Here is a 27,790-nt window from a genome sequence, read left to right on the forward strand (position 1 = left end):
AATTCAAAGGCTATAGATGCATTGCAGTTACAAGAATGTCATGAGTTGCATGGCTATAAATCAATTATACATAAAGGAATATTATGGTCATAATGTTAACAATCCAACCATGCAGTTATGAGCAAATATATATAAAAATAGAGTTAAATTTCAACTTATCATTCCATGAGCCTCTGTTTGGGAAGTTGGTTTTGGGGCTTTTTTGGCTAAAATAGTCACAAAAAATAAAATAGGTTTTTTTAGCCCAATAAGACAAAACATCACATCCAACCCATAATTATTACATTTTTTTTCTCACAAAAAAGTTAAAAAAGCCAAAAAAGCCAAAAGTCCTTCCCAAACTAGGTTTTTTAGCTCCAGACTAAAATAGCCAAAAAAGTTAAAATGCCAACCCACTTCCCAAACAAACCCTGAATATAAAAATATTTTAGAGTAATTTCTTTGATTACACATCAAGACATGAAATAACTCACAATTGATACAATTAAAAATAATATAATAAAAGGCAAATGTCACTTTACCCCATATGGTTTGGGTCAGGTGCGGATTACCCCTTGACGTTCGAATATCACCACATAACCCCGCTGTCGTTAATGGGGTGATGTGCACAATTAACACCGTTAACATCAGAAGTAAAAAGACTATGTTGCCCTTGTACATATAATTTTTGCTTAACATTACTCATTCAACAAGTGTGCATTTGAGAAGAGCAAGAGAGAGAGACAAGAATCAAGAAGTTTTTTTTTCTTACTCTCTCTCTCTCTAGTCTACCTTACCTGCTGATTCGAATTTGGATGTCGGTCGCGGGCGCGCAAACCATGGTCGCGGCTGCGGTCATGGAGGAGAGAGAGAGAGTGGAAATACTGTAGAGAGAGAGAGAGAGAGAAAGATTGAAAATACTGTTTTCGGTGGATTTGGTTAAGAAATTTATTTTCTGATTTGTGGTTTTTAATGATGTTCATTTAGAGAATGGAGTCTTGGAATTTGTGGAAATGGGCTTTCAAACAAAATGTCGATTTTATCTTCAACTGGATCTTCATTGAAATCAAAGAAGATTATATATATATATATATATATATATATATATATATATATACATATATATAGCTACATATTACATACATATAGCTACAATTTTATTCTTGTACCATATTCCCAACATATATATACATATATATAGTTACAGATTATATATATATATATATATATATATTAATTTTTGATAGAAATTATTTTGTTTAAATTAATTTAGGTTTTTGTTTTGGGTTTTTATTTTTATCCATTTCAGCTCAAATATGAAGATCACAAATATATAAATATATATATATATATATATATATGAATTTGTGTATTTGATTGAAGAAACAGAGAGAGATGTGTTGTTTTGAAAAATGAAGAATAAAGGCTGCTTTGGAAATTGGTGATGAAGATGAGGGCATTTTAGTCATTTAATTTGGATGAAAAATCATCTTTCCATGCCCAATTGCACATTACTTTCGTGTACTGCACAACCTGTTAGAATAAATGGAAAAGCTAACTGTGCACATCACCCCATTAACCACAGGGGGTTATGTGGTGATATTCGAACGTCAAGGGGGTAATCCACACCCGGCCCAAACTATAAGATGGTAAAAGGAAGTTTGCCCTAGAATAAATAAGAGTTAATATCACTAAAATACTGAGCTATACTACCATGCGATAATGCAACATAATCATAAGCAATCACAGAAATAAGACCATTATATAGAAAAAATCGAAACTGTTTTACTAAATTGTCTCCTAAAACAAATCTGTTTAGAGATATTTGATACGTCAGAAACCTCTTAACTAGATGAATCTCTTGAAACTCTCAAAATATGAATTCCAATACTTTGACTTTCCCAAAATTTAATTAATCAAATTAAAGCAAAATTGTTAATAATCTTTCAAAACAACATACGGAATAAATCCGAAATCAAATTGAACTATAAAGTGAATAATTAAATTCACTAAAATTTCGAAGGTCCAATATTATTCCTTATTCCACGCAAAGGTAATCATGTTCAAATAAAAAAATTAGCAGTCCAATTTACTAATTCCTATTCATTTTATTTGTTTGTATTATATATCCTGCTTTCGCATTTCGGTAAACCTGTGGAGAAAGTTAATTACAAAGGAAAACAAATGACATCACTACAAGAAATGTCACTTTTGGCTACCAAAATATTGGTAGCCAAAAGTCACTTATTTAGTCGCCGAAACGATTTAGCGACCAAAATTTTTCGTCGCTAAACTCGTCGCCTTTACCCTGTCCGCGATAGTATTGGCGACTAAAATTTGTTTAGTCGCTGAAAGTGTACACATTTGGCTACTAATCTTAGTTTAGTCGGCAAAAGGTATGTTTCCGCCACTAAAGTATTAGTCGCTGAAAGTACAAATTTGGCTACTAACTTGTTGTGGTCGGGGAAGGTATCACTTTTAGCTACTAAATAATTGGTCGCCGAAAGTACACATTTAGCTACTAATTTGTTGTGGTCGGGGAAGGTATCACTTTTAGCTACTAAATAATTGGTCGCTGAAAGTACACATTTGGCTACTAATCTTAGTTTAGTCGGCAAAATGTATGTTTTGGCCACTAAAGTATTAGTCACCAATAGTTTCTTTCTCTCATTCTCAAATCTTTTAGCTACTAATTATTTGGTGGCAAAAATTTTTTGGGTTATGTTTTTGCTACTAAATTATTAGTAGCCAAAACTTTTGATTACCTATTTGGCTACCAAAACATTTGATAGCCAAATAATTTTTTTTTTGTTTTTTTTTTTAAAAAAAAAAAATTTGTAAACAACCTGTATTCATTTATATTACAACTTTCATTTGTTTGTCTAACGTACAATGTGAGAGATCAAACAAGTTCCTTGAACATTCAAATCTACAAGTTTCATTCAATCTCAGGTAGATATAGCTATGCAAATTGGGAGCTCAAATCTCACATTTGCAAGAAGAAAAAAAAATTACACATTAAGCACAATTTCTAAGTTATAACTCAAAAATTAAAGTAAAATCCAATATAATGGCCAAAGGGACCATTTAGAAAATACATGTACATTAAAGTGACAAAAATTGGACCATCCACTTAAATAGCAACGTGTCTAAGTAATACAAGGCATGCTACACAGCCATTACTAGCACACATTTGTTAACAGTTAACTACAAAACCAAAAGAAAGAATTGTGCTCATTTTCAGAATTGTGCTCTGTTCCCAGCAGAAGGAAAGGTGGAAATGGCATGAAAGATAGATTCCATTGGGCATTTTGTTAAAGACCATATAATGTCAAAAGGGTTAGAATTTCAATACACAATTCATATATTTCTATACACTTTCTACATATTCGAATCTACTTTTTACACATATACCCCATTAGATGGGGTGGTTAGCATTTCCTTTTTTGGGAATTACTTTTCCTAAAAGAAGATACCCTCAAAAGCTCGACGAAATGCCATTGCTTCTGCCTTCTGCACTGGATCTCCAAAAATTGCATCGTTTACAGGAGCAGTACCTGTTGACTCCTTATATATCTTATCAAAAACACAAAACAAAAGTGAAGAGCAACCAAGGTCAGTTCCCTCACACACACATATATTTTCCTATTGAGATTCATAAAAATTAAAAAAAGAAGAAAAAAGAAAAGAAAGGAAAAGAAACAGGAAAGAGTGAGAGAGAGAATTGGCACATATTAAAAAAAAAAATAGTAATAATGTTGAACAATCTTATCCATGCAAAAGAATTAAATAAATTTATATTACCATGTTATATATATTATAGTTTTTATATAAAGATGTGGTTACAATATCTAAAAGCCACCAACCATAAATTATTTAAAACCCATTACATTCTTTCTTGACATTAGAAAAATGGACATAACAACCCTAAATAGGGTAATATAATAAATAAATGAGTGAAAATCTGTCAGAAAGTTCCTAGAACACATGCATTTTACACAAATCTGTCAGGCAGTTCATAAAGCACAGGTGCATCTTACATAAAAATGCATTTCAGTTCCTTGAGCCCTTGACCTAAAATGAGTTTTTTAACTGATTATATATGCCCCTTCATGTTTCTCTCCTTTCATTCCTTCTGTCCACTGAGAACAGGCACAAACTGTTAATAAAGGATAGACGGATAGAAAGACAAGGATTCCAAAAACAGCCCACTTAAAGCCCATCATTAGCCAATAAAGGAGCTCTTGCATAGAAAGTCATGTTTGTTAGGAATTTTAATTTTTAGGAGTTTCTACTTTGGTTATAATTTCCCTAAATTTTAAGTAAAGCTAGGAGTCCTTTCCAGGGCTACTGTCTAGCCTGTTATTAGTTTATAAAATTTATATTGCAAGAAATGCTATTGGTTAAATGTATAAGAGAGAGTTTGATAAAAGTAGGATATGCCTATACTTTTGACAATCATGTTAAACCAATCAATCAATTTCAATCTCCCCTTCAACTATATGCAAGACTTTGTAATGAATGAGATAAAAATCAATAAAAAGGGACTACCACCTCCAGCAATCCTTGGTCTTCTCCTCCAGTTCATAATGAATGAGACTTTTGACAATCATGTTAAACCAATCAATCCTTGGTCTTCTCATCCACCACCTCCAGCAATCCTTAGCCATTGAAGTGTTTGCTATCTTCCCAGAGGTCCACAACCAACCACCACATATACCTAATACCTACACTAATGTATTAAGCCAAATATATATTGTTAATAGTCAACCTGTTCCTAATTGTGCTTGTTCAACATATTGAGGAGTTTAGAAAGCAACACGAACAAAAATACAACCTGTTTTGGATAAATTAAGACATGCACACTACATGCTTTTAATATAAGTTAGTATTATACAAACACTGAAATATCACTTTCAGGCCCATAAACAAGGTCTATAATATAACTCACCACTCCCATTTCCCAACCACCTTTACAAAGTACCTCATTTGAAGTTAAAACAATAACACATGTTCACAACTCATTGTAAACTCATATCTCAACACAGTCTGTATGTTCCCCAAATCAATTTGCCGGTAATAAACTTTAGGTAGAAGCAACAAGGCTATAAACAAATAAATAAATAAATAAGTTAATTAAGTTGGAGTTCAATTAGATTTTAATCAGGAACATGTAATTGGTTGTTAATGATCATCAAAAAATTGAGATTTTCGAGGCCATGATTTCAGCAATCCGAACATGTTCTCGTGGAAGATGAATTGGTGAATTACAAATTTGAGACCTAAAAGGGACAAAACAAAAACTTTTCACATCTCTCAATTTCCCACATACCAAAAACTAAAATTAGTAAGTAAATTTTGACAAACATTGGAGAGAGTAAACAAACCTGAGCTAGAGAAAGTGCGTCCTTGGTACCTCGAATCACTTCCTGTATCTGCAAAACACCGAACACCATCACACATTTCTCAGGAAACAAACACAACCAAATGAGGGGGAAAAAAAAGAGTAGATGAAAATGAAAATGGATGAAAACTTAATGGATGAAAATGAAAACTTACCATCATATACATATACACATCAGTTATGATAATTTCAGAGTAAAACCAAATGTTAATGACTGAGGAACAACCAACAAGGATCAGAACACATTAATAATTAAGAGGAAGCCACAAGGGCATATGCGCTTCTATGTTTTGTTGAACTTACCTATGATTAATAAACCTTGCAACATTTCCATAATGTGTTGCATCTAAACAAAGAGCCTCTTCATCCTTTAAGACTCCTTCTGAACCCTAATCATCTCTAATTTTTTCTCAATTCCCCTCCAAAATCCTATATCCATATACATAAAATAAATAAATAAATAAATAAAAACATATATACTCAATAGATATATGTATGATGATATATCCCATGGTATCTTTTGAAAGATTAGGACAGCTTTACAGATGGACAATGTATTCTCAACTCAAACACTATATACTATTTCTCTGAAATGGATCTGGCTCGAGCGGCTACGAAAGCGAGAAAGATTAAGAATGATTTTGTTTGAATTACCTTAGGAGAAGAAGAGAGAGGAGGATTAGAGTCACTGAAGAGGTAGTGAAAGAAGGCTTCGAGATGGAGACCTTTGCGATGGAAGATATTGAGGTGTTTGAGTTCATTGAGAGACTCCATGATCGACTCTGGGTCTTCTTTTGTGGCTTTATCTTCTCCCTCAACCTCGATCAAGAACCTGTGAAGGTGATCGACGGTCATGATTCCATTTTCGGAGTAACGGTCGAAGAGGTCTCTGATCTCGGCTGGCGCTTCGGCTACTGTCGGCTGGCCCTCGTCTGCCGCCGCTCGCCGTCGATCTCGAGAGAGAGAGAGAGAGAGAGAGAGAGAGAGGGGAAAAAGAGATTAGGGATTTTTTTTTTTTTGGGGAGGGTGTGTGGAAGTGAGAATGGGAAAAAAATAAAGGGGGGAGCGGGAATGGAAATCAATTTAGGGGTGGGGATGAAAAATAAAAATAAAAATAAAAAATAATTAAATAAATTTATTTTTTGTTAAAATATATATATTTTTTGTAGTTAATGAATTTTTTAAATTTTTTTTTTGTTTAGTTATTAAGATTGAAAATTTATTTGTTTCATTTTTATTTTAATGAAAAAAAATATTATTATTTTTTATTTTGTAGAAGTAGGGGTAATATATATTTTAATGAAAAATATTTTTCACTAAAATAAAAGTTAATTTTCTGTAGTCAATGAAAAATATTTTTCTGCGGCCTTTTTTTTTTATTACTAAATATCATGAACTAATTTTTTGTGGTAGAGGAAAAGGAGCGGCAGCAGTAGTGAAGGTGGTGGATAAGAGATGATGGTGGTGGTGGTGGTGATGGTGATTGCGAAAGAGATTAGTGGTGAAGCTGTGGTAGTGGTAGTGTAAATGGAGTGGCAGGGGTAAAAGAGAGGTAATGGTAGTAGTAGTAGCAGTAGTAGTAGTGGTGGTAGTGGAGTGGTGGCGATAGTAGTAGTAATGGTAGTCGTAGAGGTGAAGTGGCGACAGTAGAAGTAATAGTGGTGGTGGAATGGTGTTTGCAGTAGTGGTGAAGGTGGTAGAGGAGATGGGTGGTGAGAGAGAGTGATAGACAGAAAAGAAACATAGAGATAAGAGAGCTGGACGAGAGAGACAGAGAGAGATAGAGAGAAGAGAGATGAGCAAGAGAGACATAAAGAGAAGAGAGATGAGCGAGAGAGATAAAGAGAAGAGAGATGAGCGAAAGAGACAGAGAGAGAAAAGAGATGAAAGAAGAGATAGATGAGTGAGAGACACAGAGAGACACAGAGATGAGGGAAAGAGTGAGCAATGTGAACACAATGGGGGAGAGAGATAAACAGATAGATAGACACATAGAAAGAAAGAGAGAGAGAGAGAAGAGTGAGAGACAAACAAACAGACACAGAGAGAGAAAGAAAGAGAGAAGAGTGGTAAGTGAGAGAGAGATAAAGAGATATATAAAGAGAGACAGAGAGACAGAGAGAGAAAGAGATAGAAAGAGACATATAGAAAAATAGAGAGAAACAAGAGATGAGAGAGAGATATATAGAAAGAGAGATGAGTGAGAGAGACAGAGATAGAAAAGAGATGAGCGAGATAGAGAGAAGAGAGATGAGCGAGAGAGACATAGAAAGAAGACAAATGAGAGAGATAGAGAGAAGAAAGATGAACGAAAGACACATAGACAGATAGACAAACAGACAGAGAAAGAAGAGTGATGAGAAAAGAAAGAAAGAGAAGAGTGGTGGTAGTTGAATGGCATTTGCAGTAGTGGTAAATGTAGTAGAGAAGATGGGTAGTGAGAGAGAGAGATGAGTGAGAGACGAATAGAGAAAAGAGATAGAGAGACAGAGAAAGAGACAGAGTGATGAGCGACAAAGTGTGCCGTCACAAATAGTTCCGTCTCATATACCCACTTTTCTTGTAGTGAGGAATGAAAAGGAGTTGTGTGTGAGAGTGAGATGAGAAACAGAGAAGGGTTAGGGCAAAATTTTGGGAGGAATCCCCAATTTGAGAGGGAATTTCAAATTAAGATAAAATTTTGTGAAAATATTTGTTGCTAATTTTTTTAGAGATGTGAAAAATAGATCAGGCTTGTTAAATTAATATTTTTTAATTTTATTTATTGTTTATACTTTTTACTTTATTGGAGTTTTATGACTCACTTTGTGAAAAATAAATTACAAAATTTAGAAATATTTAGAAAGTATAAATTTAAAAATAAGTCTTACAAATCAGATTTATTTACTCATAAGTCATGAGTGAATTTTTTTTACACACTTAGCCTTCGTTTTGATAATGAAATTTTTTTAAAACTTTTTAAATATATGTTTTGTGTCTGTAAAATGATTATTTCATTAGTACTGGTAATAATATTGAAAAATTATTAAAATGATAAATAATTGGGATGTTTTGTCTTTTATTTGTGAATTTTGATTTATTCTTAATTTATTAGTGTTATTGAAATATGATGATGTAAAAAGTATAAATAGTTTAATTGTACTTTTTAAAAATAATAAATTTATTATTAAAAATTAAATTCATCAGACTGACCTGTAACTATGCTTTTAAATTTTTGCAATGTAAAACTATCGACAAACAGCCAATAACAAGTTGCCCATTTTAGCATACCTTTCGCGTGAGGGCCCAATTATTAAAAGATGTGTTCAACCCATCAAATGAAAGCCGACAACTTCTTCCATCTAAAAATAATAGTCTATTTTCAGAATTTAATTTCTTTTTATAATACAATTATTACATTTTAAAAATATTAATTTTTCAAAATTACCTTTTGATAGTATATTTTTTTAGAAATATCAATTGTCATAATTGTACTTTTTGTATTATTAATGGATTTAAAAAAAGGACAAAATAAGAAATTTATATTATTTTAATAATTAATTTTTTTAAAATTAATATTTTGAGATAATAAAAAATAAAATAAGATATTAATAATTTTGGATGGTGGGTGTACAACCTAAAAATAAAAATAAAAATAAAAATAAAAATAAAAATAACTATTTTGTTTAGTCAAATTTTCAAGTGGAGACTAATGGTATTGTTATTAATAAAATAAAATAACTATTTTGTTAATTTTTTTATTTTCATTCGGCTACCAAAAAATGTAATAGCCAAAAGTAGGTCTTTGGCAACTAAAAGGAATTTTATCGCCGAAAGTTAACATTTGGCAACCAAAATTTTGGTCGGCAAAGATTAAAAATTAATTTTTTTATTTTCATTCGGCTACCAAATAATTTAGTAGCTAAAGGTAAGTCTTTGGCGACTAAAAGTAATTTTGTCGCCGAAAGTTAACATTTGGCGACCAAAATTTTGGTCGGCAAAGATTGAAAATTAATTTTTTTATTTTCATTCGGCTACCAAAAAATGTAGTAGCCAAAGGTAGGTCTTTGGCGACTAAAAGGAATTTTATCGCCGAAAGTTAACATTTGGCGACCAAAATTTTGGTCGGCAAAGATTAAAAATTAATTTTTTTATTTTCATTCGGCTACCAAATAATTTAGTAGCTAAAGGTAGGTCTTTGGCGACTAAAAGGAATTTTGTCGCCGAAAGTTAATATTTGGCGACCAAAATTTTGGTCGGCAAAGATTAAAAATTAATTTTTTTATTTTCATTCGGCTACCAAATAATTTAGTAGCTAAAGGTACCTCTACGGCTACTAAATTTTCTTTTAGTCACCAATTGGATATGTTTAGCTACTAAAAATTTTTTTAGTTGCCAATTGTAATATTTTTAGCTACTAAATTTTTTTTAGTCGCCAATAATCAACATTCCCCTACTAAAAAAAATTAGTAGCTAAAAAGTTGACTTTTGCCGACTAATATTATTTTTGGTAGCCAATTGCGTGACTTTTGGCGACTAAATTGTTTTGGTAGCCAAAAATGGTCGGCAAAAATGCATTTTCTTGTAGTGCATACAAATCAAATAAATTAGTAAGAATCTTAAGAAATAAAATTCTTAGTTTATTTTTATAAACTCCTAGCAACTTAAGCACTAACCACCAAATAACTCATGCAATAACAATTAATTAACATAAAATAAATTGCATGAATAAATTACTTGAAACAAACAACTCAAATTCTAATAACTCTAGGCAATTAAATTAATTTTAATTCCAAGAGTCACTAAAATAAAATTATAATAAAACTAAATTGTTTTATCAAAACTATTTATATGAATTAGTTTTAAGATTGTTGGTATTTTTTCATAATAATACACTACAAGAAATTGTATTTTTCGCAACGCAACAAAATATGTTGCTAAAAGGAAAAATTCATTGGCAAAGAGTTTTGCCGACACACAAAGCTACGTTGGCAACCTGTAGGCAAAAGTGAGTTGGCAAAAGTTTTTGCCGACGAAATTATGATTGCGTTGGTAAAAGTAATGCCTTTAGCGACGAACATAGTCGTCGCTAAAAGCCTCCATCCATCGTCGGCAATTTACCTTGCGTTGGTAAAAGTCATTCAAATAGGATGATTGTGTGGCACTTTTCGCGACACAAATTTGCATGGGCAAAAAATATACTTTTAGCAACAACATATGCGTTGGCAAAAGTAAACTTTTGGCGACACATTTACGTCGGCAAATGTTGCCATTTGCCGACGATTTGTTTGTCGCTAAAGCTTTACTTTTGGCAACGACAAATTGGCATTGGCAAAAAATACACTTCTACCAACACAATATGAGTGGGGAAAAGTAACTTTTAGCGACACATTTACATCGGTAAATGTTGCCATTTGCCAACGATTTGGTTGTCGATAAAGCTTTAGTTTTGGCAACGACAAATTGGCATTGGCAAAAAATACACTTTTAGCAACACAATATGAGTCGGCAAAAATAAACTTTTAGCTACACATTTACCGACTAATTATTTGTCGAGAAAGCTTCACTTTTTAACAACGACAAATTTGCAACGGTAAAAATAATTGAAACTCATTTATAATTTTTTTTAAAATTTACAGATTTACAAGAGGCATCCCTCAGGCACCACTATAACAAACTAATAACATGGACATGAAATCACACAAAATACCCCCTCCATACCTTTCTAGCCAAAACACCAGCAGTTGCCCGAACTTACACCTAATGACAACCCCCATTAATGAAAACCTGATCTATTACAGATTGGACAAAAAGTCATGCACCCTTCCAAACATCAACAACACCAGCAACACCAGCAAACATCCAACAACAACACAGCAGCTGTAGACGCGCCCGCGTGGGGCCCTCGCTACTACAGTTCGGACTCGATTTGTTGTCACGGTTCTTAATCTTGAACCAAAGAGTCCAAATCTAGCAAATTGTTTTGAGAAACAGATTTTTTGAAAAGAAGTGCCAAACGTGGACTGCTTTGCCAGATACAGAGTCGCCACCTAAATATTTTTTAATGGGAAAATTTAGGAAACCCCGACTCGGTGCCGAAGGCCACATGTCCGTCATCACCGGAGTTGTCTCGGCTCGGGAGCTTGGGTACGATCGGGGAAGGTCAGCTATGAGCACCCCCTTTCGCCCGGTCCGAAGACCGGCCTCTACTAACCATGATATCCGATTTTGAAAACGTTATGTGTTCTTGTTCCGTTTATTAGCCTAGAATTACTATATTATGCGCGCAGCAAACAAGTATAGACTAGATTGCCTAATTTGGAAATAAGCATTGCATATCCGTTTGTTTCAGAAAACACTTTGGAATTTGCTACTCGCAAGTAGGCTAAATACGGATTTCAACAAGTTTCTCCAACTCAAACAATCTAACCTTCACCCACAGGCATTCAAACAATTTATCACATAAGCATTTAGCCGCATGGCAAGCATACTGTCATGGCAACACTCACACGCATGTGGGATGCTAAAACATAAATACTTACATCGTACTCCGTGCCAAAACAATAAACTAGTTAGCAAACATGCATGTCATAGTTCATGTTAAAATGACTAATGCAACACAAGCAAAATGTCACTAGAGTAGGCTCGGCTAGTCTAATCATGGCATGTGAAAATGCGATCAATTTGATTCATGTATTCAATTTGGAATTGTGGTACAAATGCATTTAACATGATGTACCGAGCCTAATGCATGCAATACAAATGCATGAATGCACGCATGCATAGCATAAGGTATGCTAAATTAAACGTGCCCTAATACTAACCACCAAAGCAGGTAAGTAAAAGGGAAGAAAGAAGTGGGGATTGGAAGACATACACACCACTCACACACACTTATTACAGATTTGCCCTCGCTTGAAGGGACCAAATAAATAATACAAATTAATTAACTACGCAAGCTAATTAAATATTACAGACAATTAACTAGTTAAACAAATTAACTAAGCTAATTAAGCAGTAAACTGCCTCGGGAGGAGAGCCTGATGCAATGCATGCTCGGTCCTGCTCGGAAATGCACCGCCATGCATAGGCTGCCTCTGTTTTCCTTCCTTCACTCCTCCGGAGGTTGTCAAAACCTCAGGACTGCTTCCTTGGACATTGGGGAACACCACCGGCTGAATGGAATTGCCATCGGCAGTGGGATATGGCCACCGGCCATTGGTGAAGCTATCGGCAGAGAAGGGATTGCCGGTCGGCACTGGGAATTGCCGGTCGGCAAAGTGTTCCTGCAGAATCTGCAATTGACAGCAACAGAGGGCAAGGCAAAGCATGACAGCACAATTCAAGGCATATATGCACCAATCATGCTCCCTATCATGTTTGTAACTCAAAGGGGCATGTGTCTCGATTCTCGGACCACCAATCACGCATTTCCATGCATGATGGCCCAAAGGATCAAGAGTGCAACTTTCATGTCAAATGTAATGCAAACCAAACAAACAAACCAAGGCCTAATTCCTATCACCAAGTCAAGGAATAAGGCATGCATGCAAGATGCAATGCAACCTAGGCATACAAGCTAAGGATGCAATATGGCATGGCAAGACATTTATGCAAGCATACAAGCAAACATGAGGCAATACCAACCAATGAAAAGGTGGTCTAAAACATGATTTGGGCAGCTCTAAATAGGCCCAAAACAGTAGCCAAAGTGACCAAAACAAGGGACCAAAACACACATACACGCATGCACATGTTAAGGCCCAAATGCTTAAGCATCAAAGGGCTATTTCTAAGCACATTTGAATGAGGCAATCATGGACAAATAGCATGCATGGTAAGTATTGTAAATCATGTTAGGATGATGTCAAACCAAGAAACAAGATAGGCTAAACATTAGCATGCAAATGGCCCAAGTACTTGAAGCAAGTCAAAGGGGCTTGAACCATGACCAAGCCAACCAAGCCTCACAAGGCTAAGGGGGCTTAGAATAGGTTCAAGGCAGACCTAGACCATGCAAAGGGGACCCTTAGGTGGCATCTAAGTGGCTCAAATTCAAAGGCATGCGCAATGGCCAAAACATGGAGCATACTACACAAGCTTTCAAAGCATTAAAGATGCGTCCAAGGCAAACGTATAGGCATGCAAATGGGACTGAAATGACATGGTAGATGGTTCCAAATTACCAAATCAATACAAAAATGTCATGCTATACATTCACACGCTTAAGGCCAACAAGCCAGAATGCAAAGGGGCTATACTAAACATGCCAAATCCGACCCAAACAACCATGGACAGACCTAAAACATGGCAAAATATGCACAAAACCTTCACAAGACTAAGCCTAAAACATGCTTGAACAAAGGCTAACAACCTAAGGCATATTAAGGCAATAACAAGGCATTACATGGTAGGTATGCTAAGCATGCATGGTGTACCAAAACCAACAATAAACAGAGGCATATTATGATATAATAGGTACAAAAAACAGCCAAGGCATGGTCAACATGAAGCCTAGCTAGGTGCTCCCTCAAGAGGCCAAAAATGGTCCATTTCAAGGACAACAAGGAGAGGGGGTGGCCCTCTCCTTTCGGAGACTTCAAGGCACCATCTCCACCACTGAAATCCCTCAAGATTTCAGTGGTGAAGAGGCCCAAACACCAAATTCTCGAAACTTGCTCAAAATGGCTCAAAATGGGGCCTTTCAACGCCTAAGAGGGGTCAAACACCCTCAAACCACAAAACACTCTTAATAAACAATCAAGAGGGCTAAAAAATAGAACTTTTTTGTATTATACACTTAGCGCAAAAACAGTTCAAAGATAAGTAAAAATAAGATGCAAAAATGGGGTAAAAAGGGGTAAGATTCTCACCCTTGAAGACCTCTTCAACAATGGTACTCCAATAGCCCTCATTGGCTTGAATCCAGCTCCAAAACACTAAAACTAGTCCCCGAGAACCTCAGTAACCAAAGGAAGGTGAAACACTAGGTGTTTGTGTGCAATAGTATGGACTAAAACACCTAGAGCACTAAAGAGAGGGAAAGAGAGATAGGATATGTATCAAACCCTAACCCTAAAACCAGAGCTCTCCTCTGTCTTTTTATCTCTAAAAATGTCTAAAGTCTCTAACCCTAAAGCCAAGAGACAAGGCTTCTCTTTATAGAGGCTTTTGTCTTGTAAAGCTTACAAGACAAGCTTCTAAAGAGGGAGATCCCTCCATACATGTATGGAGGGGAGCCAAAAGCAAGACAGCTGTCTCAAAATATCTGCAAAAGCAGATGCATAGTAGTCGGCCGGCCAAAAATGTCATTTTGACAAAATTTAGTGCCGACCGGCAACAAAGAGTGCCGGCCAGCAATATACATTGCCGGTGGCATCAAAAACCAGCCGGTGGCCTCTAGCCACTGCCGGTGGTATGTGGGGATGCCTCACAAGGCATTCCCTGCCCCTCCAAGGCAAAACACAAGTGTTTGGTGCAAAACCAGACACTAAACAGTCGAGTTCGGAGATCCTGAGGCAAGGCGCGCGAGCCGAGACCTCCGGGAACTCCAAACGAACACAAACATGGATAATCACCGAGTGGTCCAAGCGGTGACGTCCGAGTCTTGAGGACGGTCAAAAATGGGGTGTCTACAGCAGCACCTTATCGTAACAAACACCATCACAGCAGCATCACCACAGCATCTCAGCAACAACAGCAATATCACAGCAGAACCAGAAGAATAGCAGATCAGCAAACTGATTTAACACAGATCATCACCAGTTCAGAAAACCATTTCAACTTGGCAACCCAAACAAAATCATATAACCAAATCAGAATTGACGCAACAGTTTACCTCATTTACTAAAACAGTCAGAAAACAAATCAAACAAAACCAGCAACAAAACAACTCAACCAAATCAGAAATCAGGACAAACAGATCGCATCAATCAAAAGCTGCATCAGAGGCAGAGCACACAGAACACAGCCAATCAGCACCAGATTCAACGCAACACAGCATCATGCCACAAAAGTATCCACCAAACAAGCTGCATCAATTGTTCAAACAACCCTCAAAACTATACAATTCTTAGTAACTTTTAAGCCATCAGGTTAACAGAAGTTAAGTTAAGTAAAAATTCAAACTAATTCACTGGCTGTCATGTTTACACTAGGAGAGTAAGTTATATAAAAACACTCAATTCAAGTACACCACAATGGGTTAATTGAAATCAATTTGGTTGTGTGTTTGTGAAACTATTTCAATTTCTGAATTGTACTTCATTTTTCATTCATAATAAATGATGATCTAGTTGAAGCCACCTTTTTTTTTTTTTACTAAACTTATAAAAAAAGGTTATAAAAAAAATAACTTATAGATTTCGGTAAATCTTATATGTTTTTACTAAACTTATAGATTGAAAACGACATATAGATTTGGGTAAATTTTACTAAACATAAGTTTTCTATTTATTCTATAACTGATATATAGTTATCTGTAGTCAGGAAACAACTCCCACTTCTAAGAGAAAATGGACCAGCATAATCTAGAGATGCAATTTATTGATGAGCAATACAAGTCGTATCCAGACTTCGGCAGCAAATTTTCAACATATCTGAAACAATTATCAAAGCAACAAGCAACTTATTACACTACATCTATAATAGATATACGACAATGGCATTATCCATTCCACCTTTGTCTAGATAGATTAAAAAAAATGAAAAAAAAGACGCAAACACAGCAGACACAGAAAGAATGAAGCATTGCAGATATACATGCAACAATATCTGAATTTTCTATTCAATAAAAAATTAAAATAAAAAAAAATTGTATTTGAGAGGGGAAACCTGGATTCCTGAAACAGCAAAATATGGTATCTCAAACTTCACACGTATAGAAGCTTTTCTCTCAGGAGCTGCGTCTTCAGATGTTATACTAGGAAGAGTATACTCCGCTCTAAGCATATATTCCTAAATTGAATTTGCAAAGAGTGTCAAAATTCCATGTCAAAATTGCAAGTGGAAAAGATACTGTAGCCCCACATAACCAATAGCCATGAACAAGAAATTACTAGCAAACAATACACTGAGAAAAAATTGAGGTAAACTCTCACCTTACCACCAGGAAAAGATTTAATTTTCCAGATCAAAGCATCATTTTCTGGTGCATATGAAGCAGATCCCAATGATGTCCAAACATTTGGGTTGGTAGCATCGGCTGGAACAGGCAACTCAATCTCAACATTTGTAGCAGTGCTGTAAAATTGATTCAATGCATGAATTAGTTAAGAAAAATCTAATGATCAGGCATTTCAAACAGCCCAAGCAATTGACCCATAAGTCCTTAGCCATACCTGCGAATGAACAACGGCAGGGCTCGACGCCATTTCTCCCCCAAAACAAAGCTTTTGTTGCGGAGCAAGGTCTCGGATCTCGAAACAGAGACCACCCATAGCTTCGACAAAGGAACTAGGAGTAGGGACCTCGGACTGAACCCCAATCGAAGCCCTAGGGCTCATACCCAAAACGATCTCGGAGGCAGAAGACTGATTTTTACCCCCATTTCGCTTCACGATGTCCATCAATGTTAACAAATCCCTCTCCAACAGTAAATCTTTCACGATGTGCGAACTCCCCTTAGGCGAAGGAGAACCTTCAGTCTCTAACCCATCAGCCATCATAGCCAAATTGCGTAAATCAGATGTGAGATTAGCCATTATCAATGAAATATTGAATGAGAAAACCCTAGAAATTTAGGCAATTTCTAGAGAGAAGGCAGACTCTCTCTCTCTCTAACCCATCTTTTCCCGAACCCTCAATCTCTCCTTTCACACCCACTTTCTTGTCGATACCCTCCGGCGACAGTGTTGCTAAGATTTTGGAGAAGTTTGGAGAGGATGCCAGGGGTGAGAGACGCCATTGTTGTGGTTGAAAATTATATTTTTAAAATTTTAAAAAGTATTTATGACCTAAAAGATAAAAATATACAAAAATAATAAGTATTTTTTTGTTCACCCAATTTGTTTTTAGTTTTTTAGGAAAAAATTTTTTGAAACTAGTTCCTGAAAATAAAAACAAACATATTGAAATTGATAATCTAACCATATTCTTTGAAAAAATTTAAATTATCTCAAATTAGTCATCTCAACTTAAAACTGTGTTCAATGGGTTCATTTTGTGATCTAATTCAATGATCATTTTAATTTTACAATTAAGTAACTAAAATATTTAAAACTCTTTCAAAAATTATAATAAAAAACACAAATCACTAAATCACATCATTCCACTAACAAAACTTTTACCGACGAATAGTGTCATCGTCGCTAAATGGTTAACTCTTTACCTACGCCAACTTGTCGTCGCCAAAAGTAAGCACACTAATAGCAACGCTCATTGTGTTGCTAAAACATAAGCCTCGTAGATAAAAGTTTTGAAATTTTGGCGCCAACCAAAAAAATTGGCGCTAAAATAATGTTATGCCTTTTTAGCGACGACAACAAGTTGCGTCGGTAAAGGTATACTTTTACCAACGAAATTGATCACTGTGTCGCCAAAAATATACTTTTAGCGATGAAAAATTGACGTTGTCGCCAAAAGTGCAATTTCTTGTAGTGATACATGAAAAATATATAAAATAAATTAAATAGAAATGACAAAATAATTTGTTATTAAAGGAAAAAATATAGAATAAACAACACAACTAAAAATACAGAAATGAATTAAATTACATTATTAATTAAAAGATTAGAACTCATCAAATTTAAGAACAAATAATAAGAAAAGAAGCAAACCGAAATCTATACTAGACAGTTTCCTTAAAACAGATTCACTACATTCCGATGGATGTTGGAGGTATGCTGGTGTCTATCTCCTAAGATACGACGGTCGAAACCAGCTAATATAAAAGCACCTTCTGAATATCTTCGGTGAACTTGACAATGGATGCACTCTCTCTAACAAGAATCAAAGAAGAGACTAACAAAAGAAAATAGGAAAAAATTTTCTTTAGTGTAAAAAAACCATGTCCAACTTTTTATCTCAAAACACTATCTCATTTTTCATCACAAAACCTCTTTTAAAAACAACCTACTAAGTTGGAGGAGAAAGGTCTCTAGTTATACTAGTAGGAGAGAGCTTTAGCCATGAAGGCTAACATCAATGAAGTCATCAAATGTCATCAACTCTAGCTATTAGGGCTAGAGTTGCAAAGGTTCAAAACTCCAAAACCATTATATAAATCATAATGTGTATATAATATATAAATTTTGAGAATTAAACTAGATGAGTTGCAAAATGGATATGGGTGTTGGGTCACAACCCGATCCAAATCTAATCTCAAACACATGCACAAACTAAACCCAACACAGCTCAACCCAAAGCTCACGACTAGGTCCAAGTCCAACTCTAAGACCAAACCCAACACATGTGCAAGTACAAGTGCAGGCCTAGTCCAAACCAAGACTAAATCCAAATCTAAATCCAACTTTATTGATACCCACTTTATGAGACAATTCTCATTCACAACTCAATGGTTTCGGCTTATTATTTTTGTATTGCAATATTCTCATTTAAGATAATACAAAACCACTTAGACCTACTTCAACCGGCAGTTGGATTCCACTTTAATTTTGAATTAAAGTTGCCAAAAAATCATTATTTTCCAACAATTGCATCATCAATACAATGGGAAAGCAACTCAACCGATTGAATAAAAAAAAAACTATTTTAATTAAAAAAGCAAAACTAAGGCTTATTTTGGAAATTGGGAAAAAAAGTTAACTTATTGGTTTATTAGTTTATTTAAATCATATCACCTCTTTATTTTCTTACACATTTAAAAAAAAAATCAAAAAATTAAAATTTTTCCTAATTGCCAAAATAGGCCTAAATCGTTGGCCCTTATAATTTTATTGAAATTTTGCTTTGGTGTCCATAATTTCAATTTCTTCAATTTTAACCCTACATTTTGATTTTTGTTTAGGGCAATGGTAGAGGACCACAATTTTTGTGGCTCAAATGGCTCAAAACTGCCAAAACGACGTCGTTTTGAGCACAAAACATGCCAAAACGACGTCGTTTTGACAGTTTTGAGCCATTTGAGCCACACAAATTGTGGCTCTCAAACATTATTCTTTTGTTTAATGTAGTTCCTCTATTAGTATCCCTTAGTATTTCAAAAGAATAATATGTGCAAAATTAGGACGGCGCAAAATATTGTTCAATCTGTTAAAATTGTCCAATTTGCTAGCTAACTATGAGTTAGTTTGATTAGTGGTTTGAAATTTATTTTTCACATTCGAAATTGCTCTGTTCCATTATAGTTAATATGTATATATATATATATATATATATATATGTATTTGCCTATAATGAAATATCAAAGTAAAAATCAATGTGAGAGAAATTTAAGATGTAAAATTTGTTGCAAATTAGTGTTTTATATATGAAAAATATTATACAAATTAGTATTATATATTTTGTGAATGCTTGATAATTGTTTAAAATTATTCTTTAATCAACTAACAAATTGAAACCACCCAAACAACGTTTTAGTTTTTTGTTAATCCGCCATTTACAATTTGGTTTATTATTTTACCTTCAACCGCACTGCGCACACCTCTATTGGCAATTGATATGGTATTTTTCAGCAATTCTTAGTGGAGGAAAAAATGAAAGAAATTATGCAAGTCGATCCTTATAATTTCATGCAAATTCTATTTTAGCCTCTTTACTTTCACACGCATCATTTTTTCATTTGAAATACTAAAACGTGATGAAGAAAGAATTACATAAAAATCAAAATTAAAGCATAAGATTACAATGAATGAAACCGAAATTACTAGTTTAAAAACTCACAAAAATTATAAGAAACAATAATGTAGTTTAACAAAGAGTTTTATTAATATAAGTCCTTAGAATATATGTTAAGATACTTAAAAAGATAATCACTATGTTTGGTTCCATTTTTTTGAATTTTTTTTCAAAAAAGTGATTTGAAAACTCTATTTTGAAAAAGAATCTTTGTTTGGTTTTCAAAAAAATGCGTCATTGTAATTTCAAGTTTCCCTCCAATTTAAGGAGAGAGAATTTTTTTTAAAAAAATTGCGACATCAAAAAATACTCTCATCTTAGATATATATATATATATAAACAAAATTTGGTATGTACCAATTTATGGGTACATATCTTACCATTAACTGTGTGATTTTATCATAAAATTTCTACTCATTTCAACCACAAAAAACGTAATTTTTTTTTCCAAATTGGCATTAAAAAATTTCTTTCATAGAATTAAATATTTATAAATGTTATGCAGAAAATTTATTTACAAATTCGCATTAAAAAAATCATAATTTTTTGAAATTTATTTACAAATTTGCAGAAAGCGTAATTTTTAGAAAACGTAATTTTTTTACAATTGGCATTTAAAAAAAATTGTAAATTTATGTTTAATTTTATTTACAAAATCATAAATTTATATTTAAATTTACGATTTACAAAATTTTTTGCATAACATTTATGAAAATTTAATTCTTTGAAAGAAATTTTTTAATGCCAATTTGGAAAAAAAAAACTACGTTTTCTGTAGTTGAAATAAGTGAAAATTTTATGATAAAGTACACATTTAATGGTAGGATATATATCCCATAAATGGTTATATACCAAATTATGTTTTCATACATATACAACATATACATATATATATATATATATATACATATATACACACATATAAGATGAGAGTACTTTTTCATGTGATAAATTTTTTTTTTCAAAATTGTCTCTCTCCTTAAAACCGTCATCAACATATCATTTTGAAGAGTGAACTCAATTTTCGAAATAACCAAACAAATACTATAAATTTTTTAAAAAATTGAGTTTGAAAAACAACAACCAAACAGTGTCAATACATTTTGCATTGAGATGAGTTTAATAAAGAATGTACAATTTTTTGATTTTTTGTTTTTGTTTTATTCGCTAAGATAAAGGTGGAATTGAATAAATATGATTATTCATTTATAATAGTGAACAATTATTTTATTTATAACATTTACAATATATATTTTATTTTTAAAAAAATATTTGAGTAAATTATAGTAAGCCCTTTAAATTGACTCATTTGCATTGTGTTTCTTTAAAGTTCAAAATTAAATAGTTAATTCCTTCAAAGTATTATTTTATCGTAATTAACCTTTTTTTGTTAGGATTATACTGGAAAATTACAAAAAATAGATCATGTGCAAAACACGTAACAAATTTATTAATTTTTTTAAGACAATAATACCCATTGTTGATTGTTTTGGGATAATAATAATCTTATCTGGTGTTTTCACTTGCATATTGTCTCTTTTATTTTAGTGACAAAGTGCAAATAGTATCACAAGATAAGGGTATTATTATCTTAAAAATTTAATAAATGTGCTATGTGTTTTATACATGATTTTTTTTTTTTTTTTTTTTTGTAATTTTTAACAGAATCCTAACAAAAAAAATAAAAATTAATTGCAATAAGATAACATCTAGACGGGATTAACTATTAAATTTTAAAATGTAGACAAAGTGAAAATAAATATTAATTTAAAAATTTATTGTAATTTATCTAAAATATTTTAGAAAAATGTTTGGGAGTTCTAATTAAGTATTTTTAATTCACCCAAAATGACAAAGAATGTACCATGTGAAGAGGGGACTCACATTTCTTTCTTTACTCCCTCTCTCCCACCTCATTAGAAATCAAAATAGGGTGATTTATGAAAAATGGTATAATCCCCAAATTTTCTACCAAATGTCTCACATGGGTGTGGGATCCACAAAACCCTACACCCATGTGAGACATTTGGTCATTTATTTAGTAGAAAATTTGGTATCTATAACATTATTTGTGATTTATTCGGTGGTGCTACATACACCAATTAGTATACTAACTAGTGTACCAATACTAGTTATGACATTATCATTGACGCCACTAGTTATACGAATTACAAATATCAAAAATCTCTTAAATTAAGCCACATCATCAATTGATGCACTAAGGGCATGTTTGGTAACAGTTTCGTTTTCACTTTTTAATTTATATTTGCAAAAATTTAAAAACGTAAACTCAAAAAATGAGTTTACGTTGGTTTTTAAACAGAAATTTAAAAATTTGACTAATAAATTTTTTTTTGATTATTTTTTTCGATTAATGTTTTTAATTTTTTTTTTCAATTATAATGTGTATGATCCTATTGTCATAAATAATAAAAAAATAAATATAAATATTTTAGGGCTTAACAAACTTATTTTTTAGTTTATGTTTTTAAAATTGTATGAGAGGGTTCAAGAATGTCATTGGAAAATTCGAAGATCATTGAAGAAAAATTCAAATTCTCAAGAAAATAATGAGAGGCTTAGATTTTTCAATAGTCACAATTAAGAACACAAAAGCAAAGAGATGATAGAGATAAGAGATTGAGTGAAGAAGAAGACAAAGTAGTTAGAAAAAGAATAATGGCAAGGCTCTCTCATGGATTTCCCACTTTCACTCTTAAGGTTGATAATGCAAAAGGGAAATTAATTCTTTCCCAATAATTATCTCTCCAAAATCCATCTCTTGTAAAGCTATGGGTGGGTACTATTTATAAGCACCTCATGATATAGGATGGAGCCCATGTGCAAGGCACATGGGGAATATTCTCTCTAACCAACCACCTTGTTCGAAGAGGTGGCTTCTCCGAGAATGAGGAAAATCCCGAAGAGGAAATCAACCTCTCGGCGAACCCTTCTTCTTAGCCACACCTAACCAATGATCCCTAATCATCCCAAAGGGCCGAGGTAGTTCTAGAGGACCCCACGCTGCTAAATATTGCCGAGTCTCATGGACCCCCCGGGGTCGTGCCACCTCGACCCGGGTATAGGCTAGTTTAACCGAAGAGTGAATTTATCTCCACTCATCGTCCTCAAGATCGGGTCCTTTGTTCGAACTCCATTACGCCCATGGTTCTGGTACATAGATCTTGGAAAGCTCCAAGCCCGCAAGTGTTCTGGGACTCATTAACGGAGTGACTTCTAGATTGCGTTTGAATCTATTCGAAGCCCAAGTACCTTGGATCTCTAGGCTTGCTCAATACCCTTTCGAGTCCGGGCCTGAGTAAGTCTCTAAGTTTGTGGATCCGAACCCTTTCGAGGCTTAGAGCAATTTGGCCCATTTGATGACGATAAAACCGGGCCCACCAATATTGGACTTGCGATAAATTTGGGCCCACCAACCTTGGATTATTGGGTCTAATTAATTTAGTGAGCTCAAATTAACTCTTCTTACATTTTGCCCCTTGCATGTATGAGAAATTTTAAATTTCTCAGACATGCATATTGTCACTTCTTCGACCCTGCTTCGCATCACATCCCTAGAAATATGTTGTCTTGATAGAGCCTATGGATAAAGTTGATGACTCACTGTAATTTACGGATAAAATCGACAAGTAAAAAAAAAAAAAAATTTACTCTTTTTTTTTTGCTCTTTTTTTTTTGTTCCTATTTTTTTATTTTATTTTTTTTACTCTTTTTTTTTTTTCGTGCCACTGATATTTTAGAACATCTGAGAAAATATATATGTATATTTTTACTCCAAGCAAAGAACAAATAAAGCACTCACTTTTTTTTTTATTCTTAAAAAAAAAAAAACGTAAGGCCCACAAGCTCTATTTTTTCTTCTTGTTTGGCAATACAGCAGACACACTATATGCATATATACACACTCAGCCTCCGTTTGGGAAGTGGGTTGGCTTTTTGGCTTTTTTGGCTATTTTAGCCTGGGCTAAAAAGCTTGGTTTGGGAAGGGCTTTTTGGCTTTTTGGCTTTTTTGACTTTTTTTGTGAGAGAAGAATGTAATGATTATAGGTTGGATGTGATGTTTTGTTTGTTATGGCTAAAATAGCCTATTTTGTTTTTTGTGGCTAAAATAGCCAAAAAAGCCTGAAAAAGACCTTGCCAAACACAGGCGCATATTTGAAAGAATATCTCAAGAATAACGCCTCTCTTTTTCTATTTAAGGAAAGGGGCCAAAAAACCCTAAACCTTACAAACTTTTTGCTCATAGCCATTTCGGCTCTCTCTCTCTCTACAGAGGCCAACCTAGCCTTTCTTGTTCTTCAAGAAGGCTCTGCTTGTACAGTACTCAGAGACCACCACCGCTTGATCATTTCCCGCTGCTACAACTCCGATAGCCGACTCTATCTCACCGTTGGTGCTTCATTTCAGTCTAGAGATCCAGACACTCCGGAGCTCAGGTGTGCCGACCAGCACCGACGCCGACCTCTCTGCAACGTCACTGCTCTGCTGTGTCGTCACCTCCGACTTCGACCTCGACTGCCCAACGTCACTCGTTGTTGGCTTCACTCTGCTGCCACTTCCCCGCCAACCCACTGTCGGCCGGTCTTGGCTGTTGTTCTAGTGCCAGCCACATACATCGCCCACTCAACGCGTTGTGTGTGGTCACCAACTCTGCTGCGGCACCACCGCTACTTCTGGCCTCGCTCGTCCAACGCCGACCACACACATTTGCCCACTCAACGCGACATGTGTGGTCTTGCTTAGTGCTACTCAACTTGTCGTCGGCCTTGGGTGTTCTTGTTTCATATCTACGGCCCCTGCTTGTGCGTCTCACACTTGTGGCCTTGCCACTGCCTCTAGCCGCAACTTGTTCCGTCTCCGGTTTGCACTATTTCTCGGTTTCTTTTTTGTTCATTGTTGCTTTGAATCTGCTCTTTCTTTCTCTGACTTGTGGAAAAAATTTTGTTCAAACCCACTTTCCTTTCTTGCTTTGATAGACCCTTATGCTCACGAATTTAGATCTACTGGGCCTTAATGCTAATGCTTGTGATTTTAAATTCCATTGATGCTGGAATTTGTAAAGCTTGAGATCACAAGTCCATGGGTGAATACTTCAAACCCACTATCTTGAACTCTACATCTGATATATATATATATATATATATATATATATGTATATATTTTGAATCTTGATTTGGTGCTTGCTACTCATTGCTTTTCTTGGAGAAAGAAAAACAAAATTCTACTAAATCCTTGTCAATTGCTTGGCCATTGAGAGAAAATAAGTGCTCTGAAATTGCATTTTTGCTAATTTTACTTTACTGAGGTAGCTGAATCGCCAATTTTGAACATAATATATCTGATGACAATGCTTTGGCAAAAATGTATTTTGAATCCTTACTTGGAATATGAAACTCTACTGATGTTGAGACTTGTTAAATCCGAGAATGATGAAATTTTATTGCTCACTTATGTGTCTGAACCACTGCTACTAGATCTTGAACTCATGTTGACAAATCTAACATAAATAGGATATTTGATGCTTGCATTGAGCTATTGACGTCAAGGGCAGTGATGTGATAAGAATGATTGTAGTTGCTAGCTTCGAGGATAGTAGATGTCATGCTTGAACCCTTGAACTCATAATTCGAACTTTGTAGCTTTTGTTGTTGATATATATATATTTTTTATACCACTCCATGTTGATAGTATCGACTCTATGTTGATAGTATCGAAAAGAGTAGAATAAACAAAGATGTTGTTGTTATTGATGCCCAATGGAGTGATTTTAGTGATGAAACTCATAATATTGAACATAAATTTTATTATCGAGCAATTGATCATTGTAGTTTCGGGGAAGATAATGCCATATTCAAACCATATATATATTTGACAAACAATACTCTGACACTTTGAACCTTGTACACACTTTCCTTGAGGGAATCAAAAGCCGTAGTATAAGATAGGGCTATATATTGCTGTTTGTTGATCTTGTGAATACCTGAGAAAATGAATTGTTGATGACGTCCGAGGTTGAATTTGTTAATAAAACCATCATGTTACATGTAAATCTTATTATCAAATGACTGATTGTTGTAACCCTTAGAATTGTAGACATCGTGCCTGAATTCTTGATGTAAAATTCCTCATAGAATTTGTTGAATTCGTGGATTCTCTGAGAAACGAATAATTAATGTCGAAATTTCATTTGAGTTCCTATCACTATAACAAAACTGGGTTTTTACGACTTCACATCAACAACATATAGTAAATGCAAGCTGTGGTTTCTCACTTTTACGACTTACTTTTTTTGCATGTCGTAAATAATTTCTCAACCACGACGTGTCTATTTCGTAGGCCGTAAATGCTAATAACGATGATTTTTTTACGACTTGCAATATTAACCGTAAATAATAAAACTTTTTATGACGTGCATATAGCATGCCATTAATACATCAACTATATATGACACGCGTATACCAGTTGTTAAAAATATTGAACATTTTACGGCACACAAAAAGTCAACCGTTAAAAATTACACTTTCCACGACACACGAAAAGCAAACCGTTTAAAATATTGCACTTTCCACAACACACAATTACTGTCATGAAAGATACGGCAAAAAAAAAAAAAATAGCGCAAAAATAAAAATTTTAAGTGCCAAAAAAAAAAAACCCCCAACTCTTCAATCCAAACATGAATCTAAAAACAAATCTGGGTTTCATCGTCCAAACACCCTCGTACTCTATGAAGTTGTTTGATCAGGGTTTCGAGGGTATGAAAGGTGAATCACCCATTAGTTGTGGTCAATCTGGAAAGACAGTCACGAACCCTAGTTCTTTTGCTGAGTCTATGGAAGCTTTTGGAGAGAAACTCAACGTGATAAAAGCCAACGTTTCAGGTGTGAATCGTGAAGACTTAACCCCTTTGTTTCAGGAGGAAATTTCAACCCCAGTGGCTGCCCTAAACCTATTAAAGTCGAGATGGTTCGATATTGTGGAGAAAGAGGGTAGTGAGGAAGCTGTTCTCAACCGGTTTAGGTATTTACCTGATAGCTTGATTGTAGCTATGGCTAGGAATATGGTTTCAAATCTGGATGAATCGGAGATTGTATATGAGGACATAACGTCTCAGAAGCTTTCAGATCCTGAAATGGGCATGGATAGGGTGAGCCCTCAAGCAAGAAGTTCGAGTCATCAAGAAGATCAGGGGGTGAGAAATGTTTTCCCTCAGATGGGTGGATGTACTGGTCTGCAACAGGGGATATGAGGTGAAAGGGATGGAAGAGGTGTTGGGCAACGGACTGGGTTCTTGGTAAATCAAAGCGAGCAAAGGGAGGGTAATGATGCAACCAACTCTGTCCTAGTGGCAAACCCAGTTGTGCCGGAGAAGAAGACCTGGGCCTCAATGGTAGCTACAAACCAGAGATCTGCTGTGAAACTAAGGTATTTTCCACCTGATAGCAATACTGACATTGTTGTTGATCTCCCACCTCGGGAATACATTGAAAAATGGGAAGCTTGTTTGGTTGGCCATTTTTTAGATAAAAATCTTAACTTCAACTATGTCAAAACATATGCATTTAATCTGTGGAGGGGAAAGAGTCTGAGGGAGGTTATTTCTACTAATAA

The 27,790-nt window shown here is 34.5% G+C and overlaps 1 long non-coding RNA gene across 1 annotated transcript; it reads right to left on the minus strand.

Moving 5' to 3' along the window:
* Window positions 1-16,171: 16,171 nt before the first annotated feature.
* LOC145813756 (uncharacterized) lies at window positions 16,172-17,017 on the minus strand. The gene is made up of 3 exons (XR_014357005.1): window positions 16,702-17,017; window positions 16,462-16,603; window positions 16,172-16,318 (listed from the first exon to the last, which is right to left on the minus strand). It is a non-coding gene; the product is annotated as an uncharacterized LOC145813756 (long non-coding RNA).
* Between the last annotated feature and the right edge of the window lie 10,773 nt (window positions 17,018-27,790).

This window comes from Camellia sinensis, chromosome 15, assembly GCF_055761805.1.
Source record: "Camellia sinensis isolate YWXY chromosome 15, ASM5576180v1, whole genome shotgun sequence".
Classification (NCBI taxonomy): domain Eukaryota; kingdom Viridiplantae; phylum Streptophyta; class Magnoliopsida; order Ericales; family Theaceae; genus Camellia; species Camellia sinensis.